At 44.7% G+C, this 14,268-nt stretch overlaps 1 protein-coding gene across 1 annotated transcript in view; it reads left to right on the forward strand.

Annotated features, from left to right (window-relative positions):
• Positions 1-4,039: 4,039 nt before the first annotated feature.
• KBTBD12 (kelch repeat and BTB domain containing 12) overlaps positions 4,040-14,268 on the forward strand; it is a 66,260-nt gene continuing 56,031 nt past the window's right edge. The window contains exon 1 of the mRNA XM_003796190.2: positions 4,040-4,059. The gene's annotated coding sequence lies outside the window, so the exon portion shown is untranslated. The remainder of the gene's footprint in view (positions 4,060-14,268) is intronic.

A 14,268-nucleotide genomic window follows, 5' to 3' on the forward strand; every position in this document is an offset into this window, starting at 1 on the left:
TACTATGAATGGGCAGGGAGGCAAGCAGAACTGGGTCTTTTTTCTAAAGCAATAAAATGTAACAAAACAACAGAATGGAATCAGGCCTGCCGCCTGCTTTGCCTTCCCACTGATTCTCTGGTATAAGAGTTATAACAAAATGGATTTGATTTCCCACTGATTCTCAGGAACAAGAATTATAACAAAATGGAGTTAGGCTTGCTTCTCTTTTGCCTTAAAACGAAGGGGTAAGGGATGGCTTTCTGATCCATTTTCAAGATCTTCGGGGAAAGGCGTTTCCATTTAATAAACATGCCTTGTGCCAGGAAAGTGCGTCCGTTTCGGTAGAGTGCACTGGAGCACTTCCACACCCATTAGCTCTGCTTCATCTTGCTAATAACTTGGATGCAAGACAGACCTGTCATCATTTTCCTATTTTACCCCAATAATCTGAGTGTCTTCTGTGCATGAGGCCTTGGGGTGCAGATTTGGGCCAGGACCCTGGGGCCGGCCTTCCCTTTTACTCACCTGCACTGCCTCTCAGTCATCCTGACTCACTGAATGAACACTCTGTGACCGTCTACTCCCCCGAGGGCCTGAGCCAGGCATGTGAGTGGCCCACAAAGTGGGTGGGACAGAGATCTTGGCCTGTAACAGGGCAGGTATGGACACATGCACACCGACGTGGTGTGAAGCTCTTTGGGTGAGCACCATGTGACTGGCACCAGCCACAGTCCTGTGATCCTGTCACACAAGCACAGCCAGCCAGGATGAAAACTGAAGCTGTTGAGACGCTGGAAGCCCTGCCCACCCACAGGTGCTAAGCTGACGCAGCAGCTGCCTACAGGCCCGTGCATGCCCACACATGCCCACAGAGCAGTGGGGAGGCTAAACACATCTGCCCCCCGGCTTTTGGAAGTCAGTGTTCCAGTTCACACCTCCGAGTCCTCAAGCCTGTTGTTGACAAGGCCATCACTATCCTGTGTTGTTCATTTGCTGTTAACCCAGTTCTCTGTTCCTCCTTCCCCTACCTACCCTTCCACTGCACTCTCTGGAGCTGTCCCCCTCATGGCTGTGTCAGCCGTCTTTGGGGCACTATTCACCTTTGGCCCTCTCAGGTGGTGGCTGTTTAGTTTCTCAAAGGTCATAAACCAAAGCATGAGGAGGTAAGGTGGCATCATACATTCCAACCCTCCACCCAAATAAGCTGGAATGAATAAAAAAAGAACAATTTAAGCTACATTCCCTGGACTCTTCCCAAAGCCAGAGTGCAGAGCCTTGACCTGGCCTCTTCATCAGAGGCACTGACAGGAGGCCTGGGGGTGGAGGGGAGTCAGGTGCCTGGGAGAGATGAGGTCGTCTGACAAGCACAGTGAAGGGAGAGTCTGACCAGCTGTGGAAGTTTCTAGAATCCCATCCCCAAACAGGAACAGAGCAGCAGGGCGGGCAGGAACATTTCTTCTGGCTGTGTCACTCTAAGACTCATTGTCTCAGGTGAGCCTGGTTCTGTGGCGCTCCCAGACTCAGCCAGACTGAATTCTACTTTCTGCAACTAAGAATTTGACCCACTCATTTGTTCAGTCCCTGTCCCAGTATTTACTGAGCACCCAGTTTGTGCCAGGCACTGTTCTATGCTGGGGATTCAACAGGGACCATGACAGACATCATCTCCGTCCTCACGGAGCTTTCAGTTGCGGGTGAGAGGTGAACAGACATTAGACAAGGGGAGGGTAAGTGGCAGATAGCAGGGCACACTCAGTTCCTGTTTCTTATTTCCCTCTTTCCAGGGGCTCTTTGTAGCTGGCTGAAGCTAAGGTCGAAAGAATAATCTCCAGGTCCTCGACATCCTGTCCCCCAGAGTGACATTCCCCATGTTCTGTGCCAGACTCAGCAGCATGTCAAGTCTTCCACTTCAACAGTCCACAAACCAAGGTGTGCAGGAAACAGAACTTGACTGGAGCTAACAAGTTCTAGTTCAAGTCAAAGACCAAACCTTTTTGTTTCCCAGGCTTCCATCTGAGTTCTATCCAGGTGGTCTTTTGAAGACATCGGAGTAGATGTCTGCCATCTGCCTGTGCTGACACCCCCAGAGAGGTCCACCACCCCTCAGCCTTGGTCTTGTAAGGGCTCCCCATGTGCCTGTCTGCCTGGGTCCCTCGAGGTCAGTGACTTTTCTGCAGGCCCTTGGGGACATGCAAGTCCCAGAAATGGCTGGCTGAGGTCCTTGCTGTGCAGAGGCACTATGGGGTCGTGTCCGCTCACTGGGTTCTAGCTGCCTCCCTGTGGCCTCCTCAGCAAGGGGGAAACAGTTCCTTTCCTCTCCAGATGCTGCAAACCTCCTCACCCCCCACTTAGACAAACAAGACAGGTCTTCTTCCCCTGAGACAAGGAGTATCTCCCTCTCGTTCCTTCTCCCTCTCGAACCCCTCCTATTCTCAGTGGGGGAAGAGGATCCATTGCTCTGATTTGGGTTATCTCTACAATGTTTTTTGCGTGCCAACAATTCATTGCTTTCCCCAGAGGGACTGAGCTTCTGGAATCAACAGTTCCGTGGAAGAGAGCATATCTTCATTTCCCCACTTCCTGCTGTGCTGATTCTCCCCTCCAAGGCAATGAATTTGGAACCCTTTAACTTTTTGAAAAGTTAGAGGAGCAAAGTATCTTAAGGAAATATGTGATGAAGAAAGGAGAAGGGAAGGAAACAGCTAACATTTTTGTAAAATCACTCCACAGACAATAAGACACAACAGAAGAACTGGAACAGGCTAGTGAGAGTGAAGACAGGGGAAGAGAAGAGAAGGGGACACCACTGGGGTGGGGCCACCCCTCATTCTGTGGCTGGCTGTCCTGGGGCTTAAATGAAGTTTGAAATAATCAAGTTACTTGCTGATCTTTTCATCTACAAGCCAGGATTTTCCCAATGAAGAGACTGCTCAAGCCAGTTGTAGACCGAGCTTTGCCTTGTCAAGAATAGCATTTCTGATCTGTAGAGTTCTCCTTTACAAGGTAGCAATGATACGGAGGAAATGATGACTGCCCAGAGTCATGATAAAAAAGAGCCAGACGTGGATAGACCAGTCTCAAAGGGCAGAATGAAGGAATAAATTAAACTCAAATGTCAAACTCAGCCCAAAGGTACACAGACAAACTATATGATGTTGTAAGTAAGTGAAGACTGAAAGTGAAGCTTTGAGTAGACAGAAAAGACCGGAAAAAAAAAAGAGAGAGAGACCCAGTAGGAACGAACAGTAATTAGAAACAGGCAAGTTCCTGCTGCGTAAAGAAGTACGTACCCACACATAAATACATTTAAGATGCTTAAATCAAGCTTTTGGTAAATCGGCAGATTTGATAAATATTAATGCCTCATTCATCAACTGGCAAGTAGATATTTTGAGAATCAACTGAAGTCACTTCTTGATAGCGTCCGGAATCTAAATTAGCCTCTAGACCCCAAACCAGGACTCCAAGTTTAATGTCAATCGGTGATGAGGTCATACCTATACTATAAAATTCTGGTTCTACATCTGAAATTTACTTTTACTGGGCTCCTATATTTTATCCTGCCCCTGGGCCATACTTAATAAATCCACATACAGGGTTCTCCGGTCGTTCAGCAATTTTAAAATATTAAATGAAAGACTTGTTTTGTTTTTTACTTAAGTCTAAGTCGCAAATTCTCCTAAACGACGCGTCCTCGCCCCCTCCTGGCAGACCTTCAGCGGCTCTGGCCTGCTGGTCAGAGCGAGAAGACCCTGCGCAGGCGCAGAGTGGCCGGCGGTCGGGACGGCGTCTGGGATCTGCCGCGGGGATTTTGCGCAGGCGCAGAGCGGGCCTCACGCTGAGGCTGCGTCCCTGTCCCTGGCGAGTAGCTGTCCGCGCCCTCTCCGCGGGGCGCCGGCCCTGGGTCTCCTGCCCTCGCTGCGCCGTCTATTTATATCGCTCGGTCGGCACAGGCCTATATTGGGCAATGCCGTCAGCGGGCCGCCCCGCGCCCTCCACCCGGAGCGTCCGGCGGCGCCATCGCGGGTGGCCGGTGCGGAGCGAGCGGGGCTGCGCCTCGAGCCGGGCGGCACCTCCGTAAGTAGGCGCCGAGGGACGGGACCCGGGCCCCAGTCGGAAGCCCCGGTTCGGTCCGGGCCAGGCGGGAGGGCGGCGCCAGCCTCCCGGCCCAGGCACCTGCCGGTCCCGCTCCTCGAGCGCTCCCCGGGGCCCGCTGCGGTCAGGGCTCCCTCCTCTGCCCAGCCGGGGCTGCGCCCTCCTCGGCGCGTCGTTCAGCCTCTAGCCCTCATATTACCATTCTCTGAATTATCCCACGAATTTTTTTGCCTTCCTCCTAGACCGTAAGCGCCCTAAAGTTAAGGGCATTTCTGCCTTTGTGTTCTGGGTTTTCTTCTGAGAACCTGGAAGCGTGCCCGGCACTTAAAGGGGTTCGTTTAAATTCAGTAAACTTTGAACGTATCCCTGAGCAACTCTCCCAACTTTAAAGCCTGGAAAATAATTGCCCTACATTTTCCCCACAAGAGTCTTAAGAGGAACTAATGAGCTATAATGCGTCTCAGAGCGCTTTGAAAAGTCTAAAGCTCTGTGAGAAGGCAGGACGTGGGTAAAGGAAGCTTGTCCTACTGGCCCTTCTCGGGCGTGTACCTGGCTGTTACTAATGCCCAGTGCGTGGGATGGATTAGTGCTATTCAGTGAAGCGGGTCGTTTTCCCCCCAGTAAGAAAGTCAGACCCTATTTCCGTGGCATATGTGTTCTGAGCCATTTTCTACCAGCCTCTGTAAAGTGTGGGATTTGAGTAAGATGATGATACACAATAGGACGTGGACAGGCGTTATTATAAACTAAGAGGAACAAGCTTAAATGGCTGTAGGGCGATATAAATGGACCCGTCTGAGAAGAGCATTGGCCTAAGAAGTGACAGACACTCAGATCTCAATAGGGGATGAAGAGGGCAGGGCAGTCGGTGCGTGGATGTGACATCTGAGAGGCCGCAGCAGGCCACTCAGGGCCTGCACACTGTTCTTACATAGGAATTAAGAACTCACTGTTGCTGTATCTTTGAGTTTTTCAATATATGTGCTGGACTGTTTCAACTTTGCACATTGACACTAATTTACAAAAAAAGCAAAAGGCCTGTGGGTAGCCCATTTGTGATCTCTGGCACAAGTAATGCCAACAGGAGGCTTCATTTGTTCTCTAAGAATTGAGGCAGATGATGTCCAGGAATTAATTTTGAGAGTAGGAGTGAAAAATGGGTGTCACAAATGCATCAACCTGTAAGCAAGGGAGTCAGTGATTCTGAATGATGTATATGATTGAAAAAAGAGAGTAGCAGGGCAGCGCCTGTGGCTCAGTGAGTAGGGTGCGGGCCCCATGTGCCAAGGGTGGCAGGTTCAAACTCAGCCCCCGCCAAACTGCAAAGAAAATAGCCAGGTGGTGTGGCAGGTGCCTGTAGTCCCAGGTACTCGGGAGGCTGAGGCAAGAGAATCACCTAAGCCCAAGAGCTGGAGGTTGCTGTGATGCTGTGAGCTGTGATGCCACAGCACTTTACTGAGGTCGATAAAGTGAGACTCTGTCCCCTCCCCCCGCAAAAAAAGGGTAGCAGCTTGAAGCACTAAGCATGAGCAAACAGGAAAAACACAGACCGTTTTCTCCTCTGTTTCACACCGCAACAGTCAACACAGAAGACTTCTGTGACCTGTAGCCACCCAGAAATATGTGGAGACTTTTCCCCATCAACAACTGATAATTTCGTAGCAGACGCCAACTGGTGTCCTCCGGTTCACTTATGGCATGATCTATCTGCAGATACCATCAAATCCCACAGGGCAAGGGAGGGTTCAGTCCCACAAGACAACTGCCTCCTTTCAGAGGCCAGTAGAAAGTCACCAGGCTTCCAGGACTTCTAACCAACAACCTTCAAGTTAGGGTTCTCCCCTTGGTTTCAACTGTAATAATTTACGAGACTAGCTGACAGAATTCAGAGTTTCTGAATAAGCTTACCAGAGTTTCTGGTAAGCTGAAGTTTACCAGCTTAACTATGAGGGATAGTTCAAAGGACACGCATGAAGAGATGTACAGGGTGAGGTGCAGGAGAAGGGGTAGGGAGGGTCCATGCCTTCTTCCAGGAACTCCCACGTTCAGCTGTCCTGAAAGATCCTAGAGTTCTGTCCTTTTGGGGTTTTATGGGGCTTCATTACATAGCATGATTGATTAAACTGTTAGCCATTAGGGATCAACCTAACTTTCTGACCCCTCCCTTCTCCTCACCCCAGAAGTCAAAGCGGGGGACAGTGAAAGTCCTAACCTTCTAATCATGCCTTGATCTTCCTGGTGACCAGCCCTGCCCTGAACTACTGTGTTTCCCCGAAAAAAGACCTACACAAAAAATAAGCCCTAGCAGGATTTCTATGCATTTGTTAAATATAAGCCCTACCCCAATAGTAAGACCTAGTGATGGGCAGGGCTAGGTAGCATATCTGCATAGCCATACCATGCATTTCAGCTGAGAGTGGTAAGGAATACAGATACCTTTTATCTGTCACAGCTCCTTTCTTCAAGCCATTAGCACTTGTGCAGGTTACGCATGTGGTAACCACGTTCGCAGGCATCCTATTGCCCACGTGCAAACGGCTAGGGGAGTTCACGTATCACTAGTGCCAGCCCCACCAACAAGGTCGGCTCCCCTGTCAGGTTCCAGAAGACGACTTAGCTGTATTTGAATAAATGCAGAATGTTGTATTATACTTAATAAAAATAAGACATCCCCTGAAAATAAGCCCTAGTGTGTCTTCTTGAGAAAAAATAAATATAACACAGTATCTTATTTTTGGAGAAACACAGGAGCAGGGGCTGCCAGCCCTCACTGAACCCGTTAGCATGCAAAAATAAATGATCACTTTGGAGACTCAAAGGATTCTAGGAATTATCTATCAGGACATGGATAGAGGACCAAAAATACAGTTTACAATACCATGGTGACTTTTGTATGTAGAAGGAAAGTCTTCTAGATAAGTGGTTTATTAACAGGCATAAAACCTCAAAAACAAAAAAGTTCTCATGAACTTGCAATTTAGGACTAAGCAATCATTAATTGAGCAAACCATATTGAGCAACTGTTATGTATCGGATATTGTCACAGACAACAATACAGAAGTAAGATGTGAGTCCCTCCCAAGGCAAGCCTGTGCAGAAGTGTGTGGCAGTGACAGTGCAGCAACCACAATGCACAAGGTGAGGGCCTGGGCGCCAGGTGCCCTCTGAGCTGAATCTTGAAGGGCCAGTTACATTTTTTCAGGTGGATGGGGGGAAATATTTCTGACATAGAGATGCCCACGTGTAAAGATAGAGAACAGCATGTGTAAAGAAAGGCATGGGTGTTGTTCAGTAGCACTCGAAGGTTGAAAGATGTAAGGAAGGAAAGGTGAGGGATGAGGCAGGAGAGGTTGGGAGTTGCCAGGATGCCTGAATGATAAGCAGTGTCGGTGAGAGTAGGCCTAGGACAATCTTTTTTAATACGGGGTAATTTATACATACTAGTCAACCCCTTACAAAAGGGGTTTTTTCCCCCGGAGAGATTTTGTGTTATATATTGGAACTAGCACCTCCTTTTTTGATATCATTATGTTCGGATTCCTTGGTTTGCCAACCGACATCTGTTAAAGGTAGTTTTAATCAGACTATAGACTTGAGAAGCCTATCCCAGTCATCTCTTGGTCTTCGGGTTTTCGTCCGTAAAAATCAAGGCTTTGGTGTTGATCACCTGTATTATGTGACGTGGTCAGACTTTATTCTTGTGATACATATAAATTTTTGCAATTCATATTTTCTCGTGATTATAACCTACTCACCATAATGAACATTTCTATGGGAAAAAACACAGAGCTGTTTAGGAATACAGTAACTTCTTTTTTCACTGAAGCAGGATTTTTGCTCTTGTCAAACAGACCAAAGCCAGGAAAATTAAAGAGGGACAAGCCATAGGTTTGCAAAGCAGTTCTCATTCAGACGAGAAGAGAAGGTTGTTATTTGTTATATTTTCTGGTCCCTCATGAATTGGGATGCCTACATCTTGACACTTAAAATTCATAATGTATCTATGTGTTAGCTCTCTCCTTCATAAGTATATACATACGTACATTATGTCAAATAATTCACAGATGTGGTTTTCAACAGGAGTTAAACCTGTAAGTGGCTGCTACAGATTTTTTAAACTCTAAACTTATCCAATATTTAAGATATGCAAAAATGCATCAAGAGTAATAAAGTGTGCATTGGGTACCCACCAAACAGCAGGAGAAATCAAACATTTATCCAGTTGAAACTCCTTCTTCACCGTACCCCCTCCTTCCTCTTGAAGTTGCTCACTATCCTGAATTTGTTGTTTATAATTTTCCTTCATGTCTTTATATTCCACTAGAGTTGGGCAGATCTTTAAATTATAATTTTTAAACTCTTTATTTTGGTATAACTCCAAACTTACAGAAAAGTTAAAAGGATATTACAAAAAACTCCCATATAACCTTTACCAGATTCACCAGCTGTTCATATTTACTTTGTCAGAATACATCATCGGCATTTAATCTGTTAGGATATAAAACATTGTTTTGTATAGTATTAATATACCAATGGTAGAAAGAATGTGTTCTCCTGTCTTTTTAGGTTTGTCTGTATTAATAGATGTAGATAATAGTTGACTCTTTTTTTCTTTGCTGTAAAATATTCTCTTGAATGCATATGCTACAGTCTATCTGATCTCCTATGACTGGATAGTTCGGTTATTTCTTTTTTTTTTTTTTTTTTGAGACAGAGCCTCACGCTGTCCCCCTGGGTAGAGTGCTGTGGCATCACAGCTCACAGCAACCTCCAACTCCTGGGCTCAAGCGATTCTCCTGCCTCCGCCTCCCAAGTAGCTGTGACCACAGGCGCCCGCCACAATGCCCAGCTATTCTTAGGTTGCAGCCATCGTTGTTTGGTGGGCCCAGGCTGGATTTGAACCCGCCACCTTAGGTGTATGTGGCTGGTGCCTTAGCCACTTGAGCCACAGGCGCCGAGCCTAGTTCAGTTATTTCCAAAAGTTTCTGCTTCGTACCATGCTGCTATGAGTTTACACTCATTACACTTCACCAAAACATGGAGAGTTTTCATGAAAAAGAAGGCACAGTCCTGTATCAGCTATCATTTAGAAAAAGCAACTGTAAAGATAATACAAAGATTATAAAGATAAACATCAGTGGCTTAAGGAAATTGGCATTTTTATACCTCCATTAAAACACACAGTGTTTCTTGTAGTGGACATGGGTGTAACTGCATTTTGGGTTTGCAAAGTAATTAGACTTTATTCTTGTGATTTATATTTATCTTTGCTATTCACTTTTCTCCATTATTACAGGTGCTACTGTGTACCCATTCAGCTTTCTATAAATCGGAACAGAGAATACCTTCCCCTTAATATAATTAAGAACGCTCACACAGTTTTGTTTTGCTGAGTAAAGGAGAATGCATTCTTTCCTCATCAGGAGAAAAAGTTGCCATCAGCTCCCTTCATGGGTAGCTGTGTCTGTACTCACGAGCGGTTTGTATATGTACCCAAGTAATTTTGCCATTTGGAAAGCTTTGGTATGTGCATATCCTGCTTCAGCTTTACCAAACAAGTTACATATTGTACACACAAAGCCTTATTTAATTTTCCCAACTATTCTTATGTAAATATAAAGACGAATCTCAGATGAGGAACTAGAACTTAAAGAGGCTGAGAGACATGTTCATATTACTGAATAGTAGAGCAAGGATTCAATCCCAGGCCTCAGTAACCCAAGTCAAAGTCTTTCTTCTTAATCTGTGAGCTATGCTATGCTGTAAACTAATAATAATGTCCATTTGTTGAGCATGCAGATGTGAGGGACTAATTTAACTACAGTAGAACCTCTGTAAGCTGACCCCCCAAGGGACTGTAACGAACTTGTCAGCACACAGAGGTGGTCGACATAAGGAACCAGGCCTGCTGTACTGATACACACAGGTGATGCATGTCTGGTTTATGAAATTAGGTCACTGTAGAGAGGAGGTCAACTATGGAGGTTCTACTGTACTCTCATATATTATCCCAATTTTACAGATGAAGAAACCAGGCTTGGACAGGGTTAAGTAGTTTTAAGATTATAGCAAGTAGGCAGCCAAACTGGGTTAAACCTATAAGTGGCTACTACAGATTTTTTAAACTTTAAATTTATCCAATATTTAAGATATGCAAAAATCTTAATCTTAAATCCGGGACTATCTCACTTCAAAGCCCCTGTCTGCTGTGCCAGGATCTCCGTGCACTCTATAGAAGCAATGCTGAGAATGCTTTTTGAGGTGTGGTGGCCAATTTAACTTAACTTCCTAGGTATTTTCCAGGATTTCCATCAATAAATTCATTTGATCTGCAAATCCCTAACAATAAGAGTAGCTTTTAAGAGATGTATAAAAAGCATTTGGAAGGAAGGGATACAACAAATATACTGTATGTGACTATTTTAAAATCATGATGTTTCTTTAGAATGTTTGAAAAAGTTGTTTCTGTTTTAAAAGAGAATGTGGTTTTTGGTTGTCGAAGTCAGTATCTGAAACAGAGAAGCTGCATCCAAGTAATTATTCAAGAAACTGATTTATATTTGGGAGTCTGGGGATCTTTTTAAAGCAGGGCCATCCCACTTCTCAGAGCTCTTCAGCTGGATGTAAGCAGAGAAGTGGAGATTAGTTATCTCCAAGGGTCATCCTACACATAACCTAAAAGACGGATTTATTTATAACATTAGAACCAGAATCTGTAACCTGCCACATGTTTTTGTATAACCCATGAGCTCAGAATGGATTTTATAATTTTAAATGACTTTTAAAAATCAAAAGAAGAATATTTCATGACACCTGAAAATAGGACATGAAGGTATATGAAATTCAAGTTTTAACGTCCATAAGCATTTATTGGAATACAGCTATGCTCATTTGTTTATGCACTGTGTATAGCTGCTTGTGTATTCCAGCAGCAGAGGAGTATGACAGAGACCAGGTGGCCTGCAAAGCGGAAATCATTTACGGTCTGACCCTCGCTTGCCAACCCTCACCCTGCAGGGAGTGGCTAAGAGTGCAGACTTCAGAGTCAGATGGATTGGGTTCGAGGCTCAGTTTCTTTGCCTGTAAAATGTTGTAGCCATTAAATGAGAAGAGGTAAACTCAGAATAGTGACATAAGTAGTTGTTGTCTTTTATCAAGGAAAAAATGAACATAAGTAGTGGTTTCTATGGTTCTTTTACTTGACAGTACAATAATCGAAAATATAAGACTATAACAAAGTACAATTTCATATATTAATAATATATAGTCTTGGGCGGTGCCTGTGGCTCAAAGCACTAGGGTGCCGCCGGCCCCATATACCAGAGGTGGCAAGTTCAAACCTGGCCCCAGCTAAAAATAAAAATAATAATGATATATAGTCATATGTCACTTCATGATGATGTGTCCACCAATATAGGACACTTCCCAGGAACAGATCTGGCAGGACTGAAGTTGCTGTGGGCACATTGGTGAGTGGTGTGAGTGCGTGTGAAGGCCTGGGCTCTTACTGTGCACTGCTTTAAATTTTATCAACACTGGACTCTGAAGCTAAATATTTTTATAAACATTTTTTTAAAAATGTTTTTCTTTCTTTAATAGTAATTAACCTTAGCTTACTGTAAGTTTTTATTTTATAAACTTGTAATATTTTTAACTTTTTGATTCTTGTAATACCTTAAAAACACAAACACATTGTACGGCTGTATGAAGTATTTTCTTTTTTTATATCTTTATTCTATAAGCCTTTTTCTATTAATTTTTTTTAACTTTTATAACTTTTTTGTTAGAAGCTAAGACACACTTCTATTAGCCTAGGCCTACACGGGGTCAGGATCATCAGTATCACTGGCTTCCACCTCCACATCTCCACATCCCACTGAAAGGTCCCCAGGGGCAGTAACGCTCGAGGAGCTGCCATCTCCTACGATGACAATACCTTCTTCCGCAGTTCCTCCTGAAGGACCTGCCTGATGCTGTTTCCCCGTTGTTTTTTTTAATAAGCAGAGGCCTTCCCTCTAAAATGATGATAAAATATACAGTATTAAAAATACATAAACCAGTAATATGGCCTTTTATTATTAAGTATTATGTACTGTACATAATTTTATGTGCTACTTTTAAATGATTGGCAGTGCAGTACGAGGTTGGACAGTTAAGTTCATGAACTCATCCTAGAAAAAGTGCTACATACTTCATTGCCAAATACCTCTACTATCCCCTTCGAAGTACTCCCCTTGGGGAGCTATGCACCAATCCAGCTCCTACTCTACCCTTCAAACCACTTTTTCTGGGATGAGTTTGTGAACTTGTCTAACCTCTTGCATATGCCTGTTGCACCAGCATCACCACAAACACGTGAGTAGTGTGTTGTGCTACGATATTGTGACTGCTACAGCGTCACTAGGTGATAGGGATTTTTCAGTTCCATTACAACCTTACGGGACCACTGCCCTATAAGCATGCAGCCCATCTGACCGAAGGAACATTATTTGCTTCATGACTGTTATTAAAATTACCTGAGGCAGCCTTTTCTCAATATTTCCGCATATGCCAATCATACAAGTAAAGATTCTTGATTACAGATACTAGCAATCCTAATTCAAACTAGTTTAAACAATAAAGGGGGTGGTTTGTTTCTTTAACTAAAAGTACAGGAATAAGGCGCTTGTCACTGCTCTTGATTCTCTGCCTTCCTCCCTCTGTCGGCTTTGTCCTCAGGCTGCCTGTGGGACATAGCTGCAGTGGTTCCAGACGCCCCCCGCCCCGTATACACCACATGGACACCCCCACCACTGAACCAGAGACTTGAGCTTCCTTCTGATTAGGCCAATCTCAGGTTCTTATATCCATCCCTGAACTAGTCACAGTGACGGTGATGGGACTCACTCCCATGCCACCTGCACCAAGGGAAGATGGGCTGTGTCCTGAGGGAAACCCAACTTCGCCCCCTATAAAGTTGTTTAAGATACTACCTAGGTTGGGTGCTGTGCCAAACACCTGCCATCCCAGAACTTGGGCTGCTGAGGTGGGAGGATCCCTGGAGCCCAGGAGTTTGAGGTTAGCCTGAGCAACAAAGGAAAACTCCATCTCTACAAAAAATACAAAACTCAGTCAGGCATGGTGGTACAAGCCTGTATTCCCGGCTATTAGGGAGGCTGAGGCAGGGTGATCACTTGAGCCCAGGAGTTTGAGGTTGCTGTGAGCTAGGATGATGCCATGGCACTCTAGTCCAGGCAACAGAATAAGACCTTGCCTCAAAAAAAAAAAATTTATTACCAATAGCATGTTTATAAAGAAAATGAGCATGGAGTTCACTGGTTATTAATTCCCTCGTTCTTCCATTTTTGACCTCTTTTTGAAACTAATGCTTCCTGTGTTTTTATTAAAATAGTCCTTACAGGAAAAGGTCCAACAAGGGAGTTTAGTTCTAACCTTAAAGGTAGGAAGTCCTAGGGTTGCAGTCACGACATTTGGGTCCCCAGCATCTCCGCTGTGTCCTAGCAACACCAAAATCAGCACTTCAGGGCTGGGATGGTCCTGCAGGCTGCCTGCAGTGTGCTGGCTCCCCTGCCCTGTCTGGGCTCTGCCGGCTCACAGCACTGGGAGGGTTGCTGTCCTTTGAGGGATTCTTGTACATCACAACAAGCAGAATAGTAGAAAATTTTAAATATTTATTTCCTTATGAGAAGGCTTTTATGCTCTTTAGCTCCAAGTAATAGCTGTCACGTATAAAGGTGATTGGTGTGTTTGTGTAGGAAGACGCCTACCCAATGTGATTTGAGCACTCACGGTGTGTCAAACAACAGTTCAGAAATGTAGTGACCTCTTAATCACCCACAATTGGATCCTCTTTGTAAAAAATCTAAAACAAATAAAATCAAAAGGCAAAGATTCACATTTAACCAACAGACACTTGCCAAGAAAGTCTTAAACTAAAATAAAACTGAGCTATCAATGCCAGAAAATGCAACAAGGAGGATTTTATTCCTATTTCACATGTACAACTTCTAAGATTGGCGATTTGTTATCGTTCCACACACTTCAGTGTAGTGTTTCTTTTTTTTTTTTTGAGACAGAGTCTCAAGCTGTTCCCCTGGGCAGAGTGCTGTGGCATTACAGCTCACAGCAACCTCCAACTCCTGGGCTCAAGCGAGTCTCCTGCCTCCGCCTCCCAAGTAGCTGGGACTACAG

The sequence above is a fragment of the Otolemur garnettii genome, unplaced genomic scaffold (genome assembly GCF_000181295.1).
Source record: "Otolemur garnettii isolate 467f Iridium unplaced genomic scaffold, OtoGar3 scaffold00101, whole genome shotgun sequence".
In the NCBI taxonomy this organism is placed as follows: domain Eukaryota; kingdom Metazoa; phylum Chordata; class Mammalia; order Primates; family Galagidae; genus Otolemur; species Otolemur garnettii.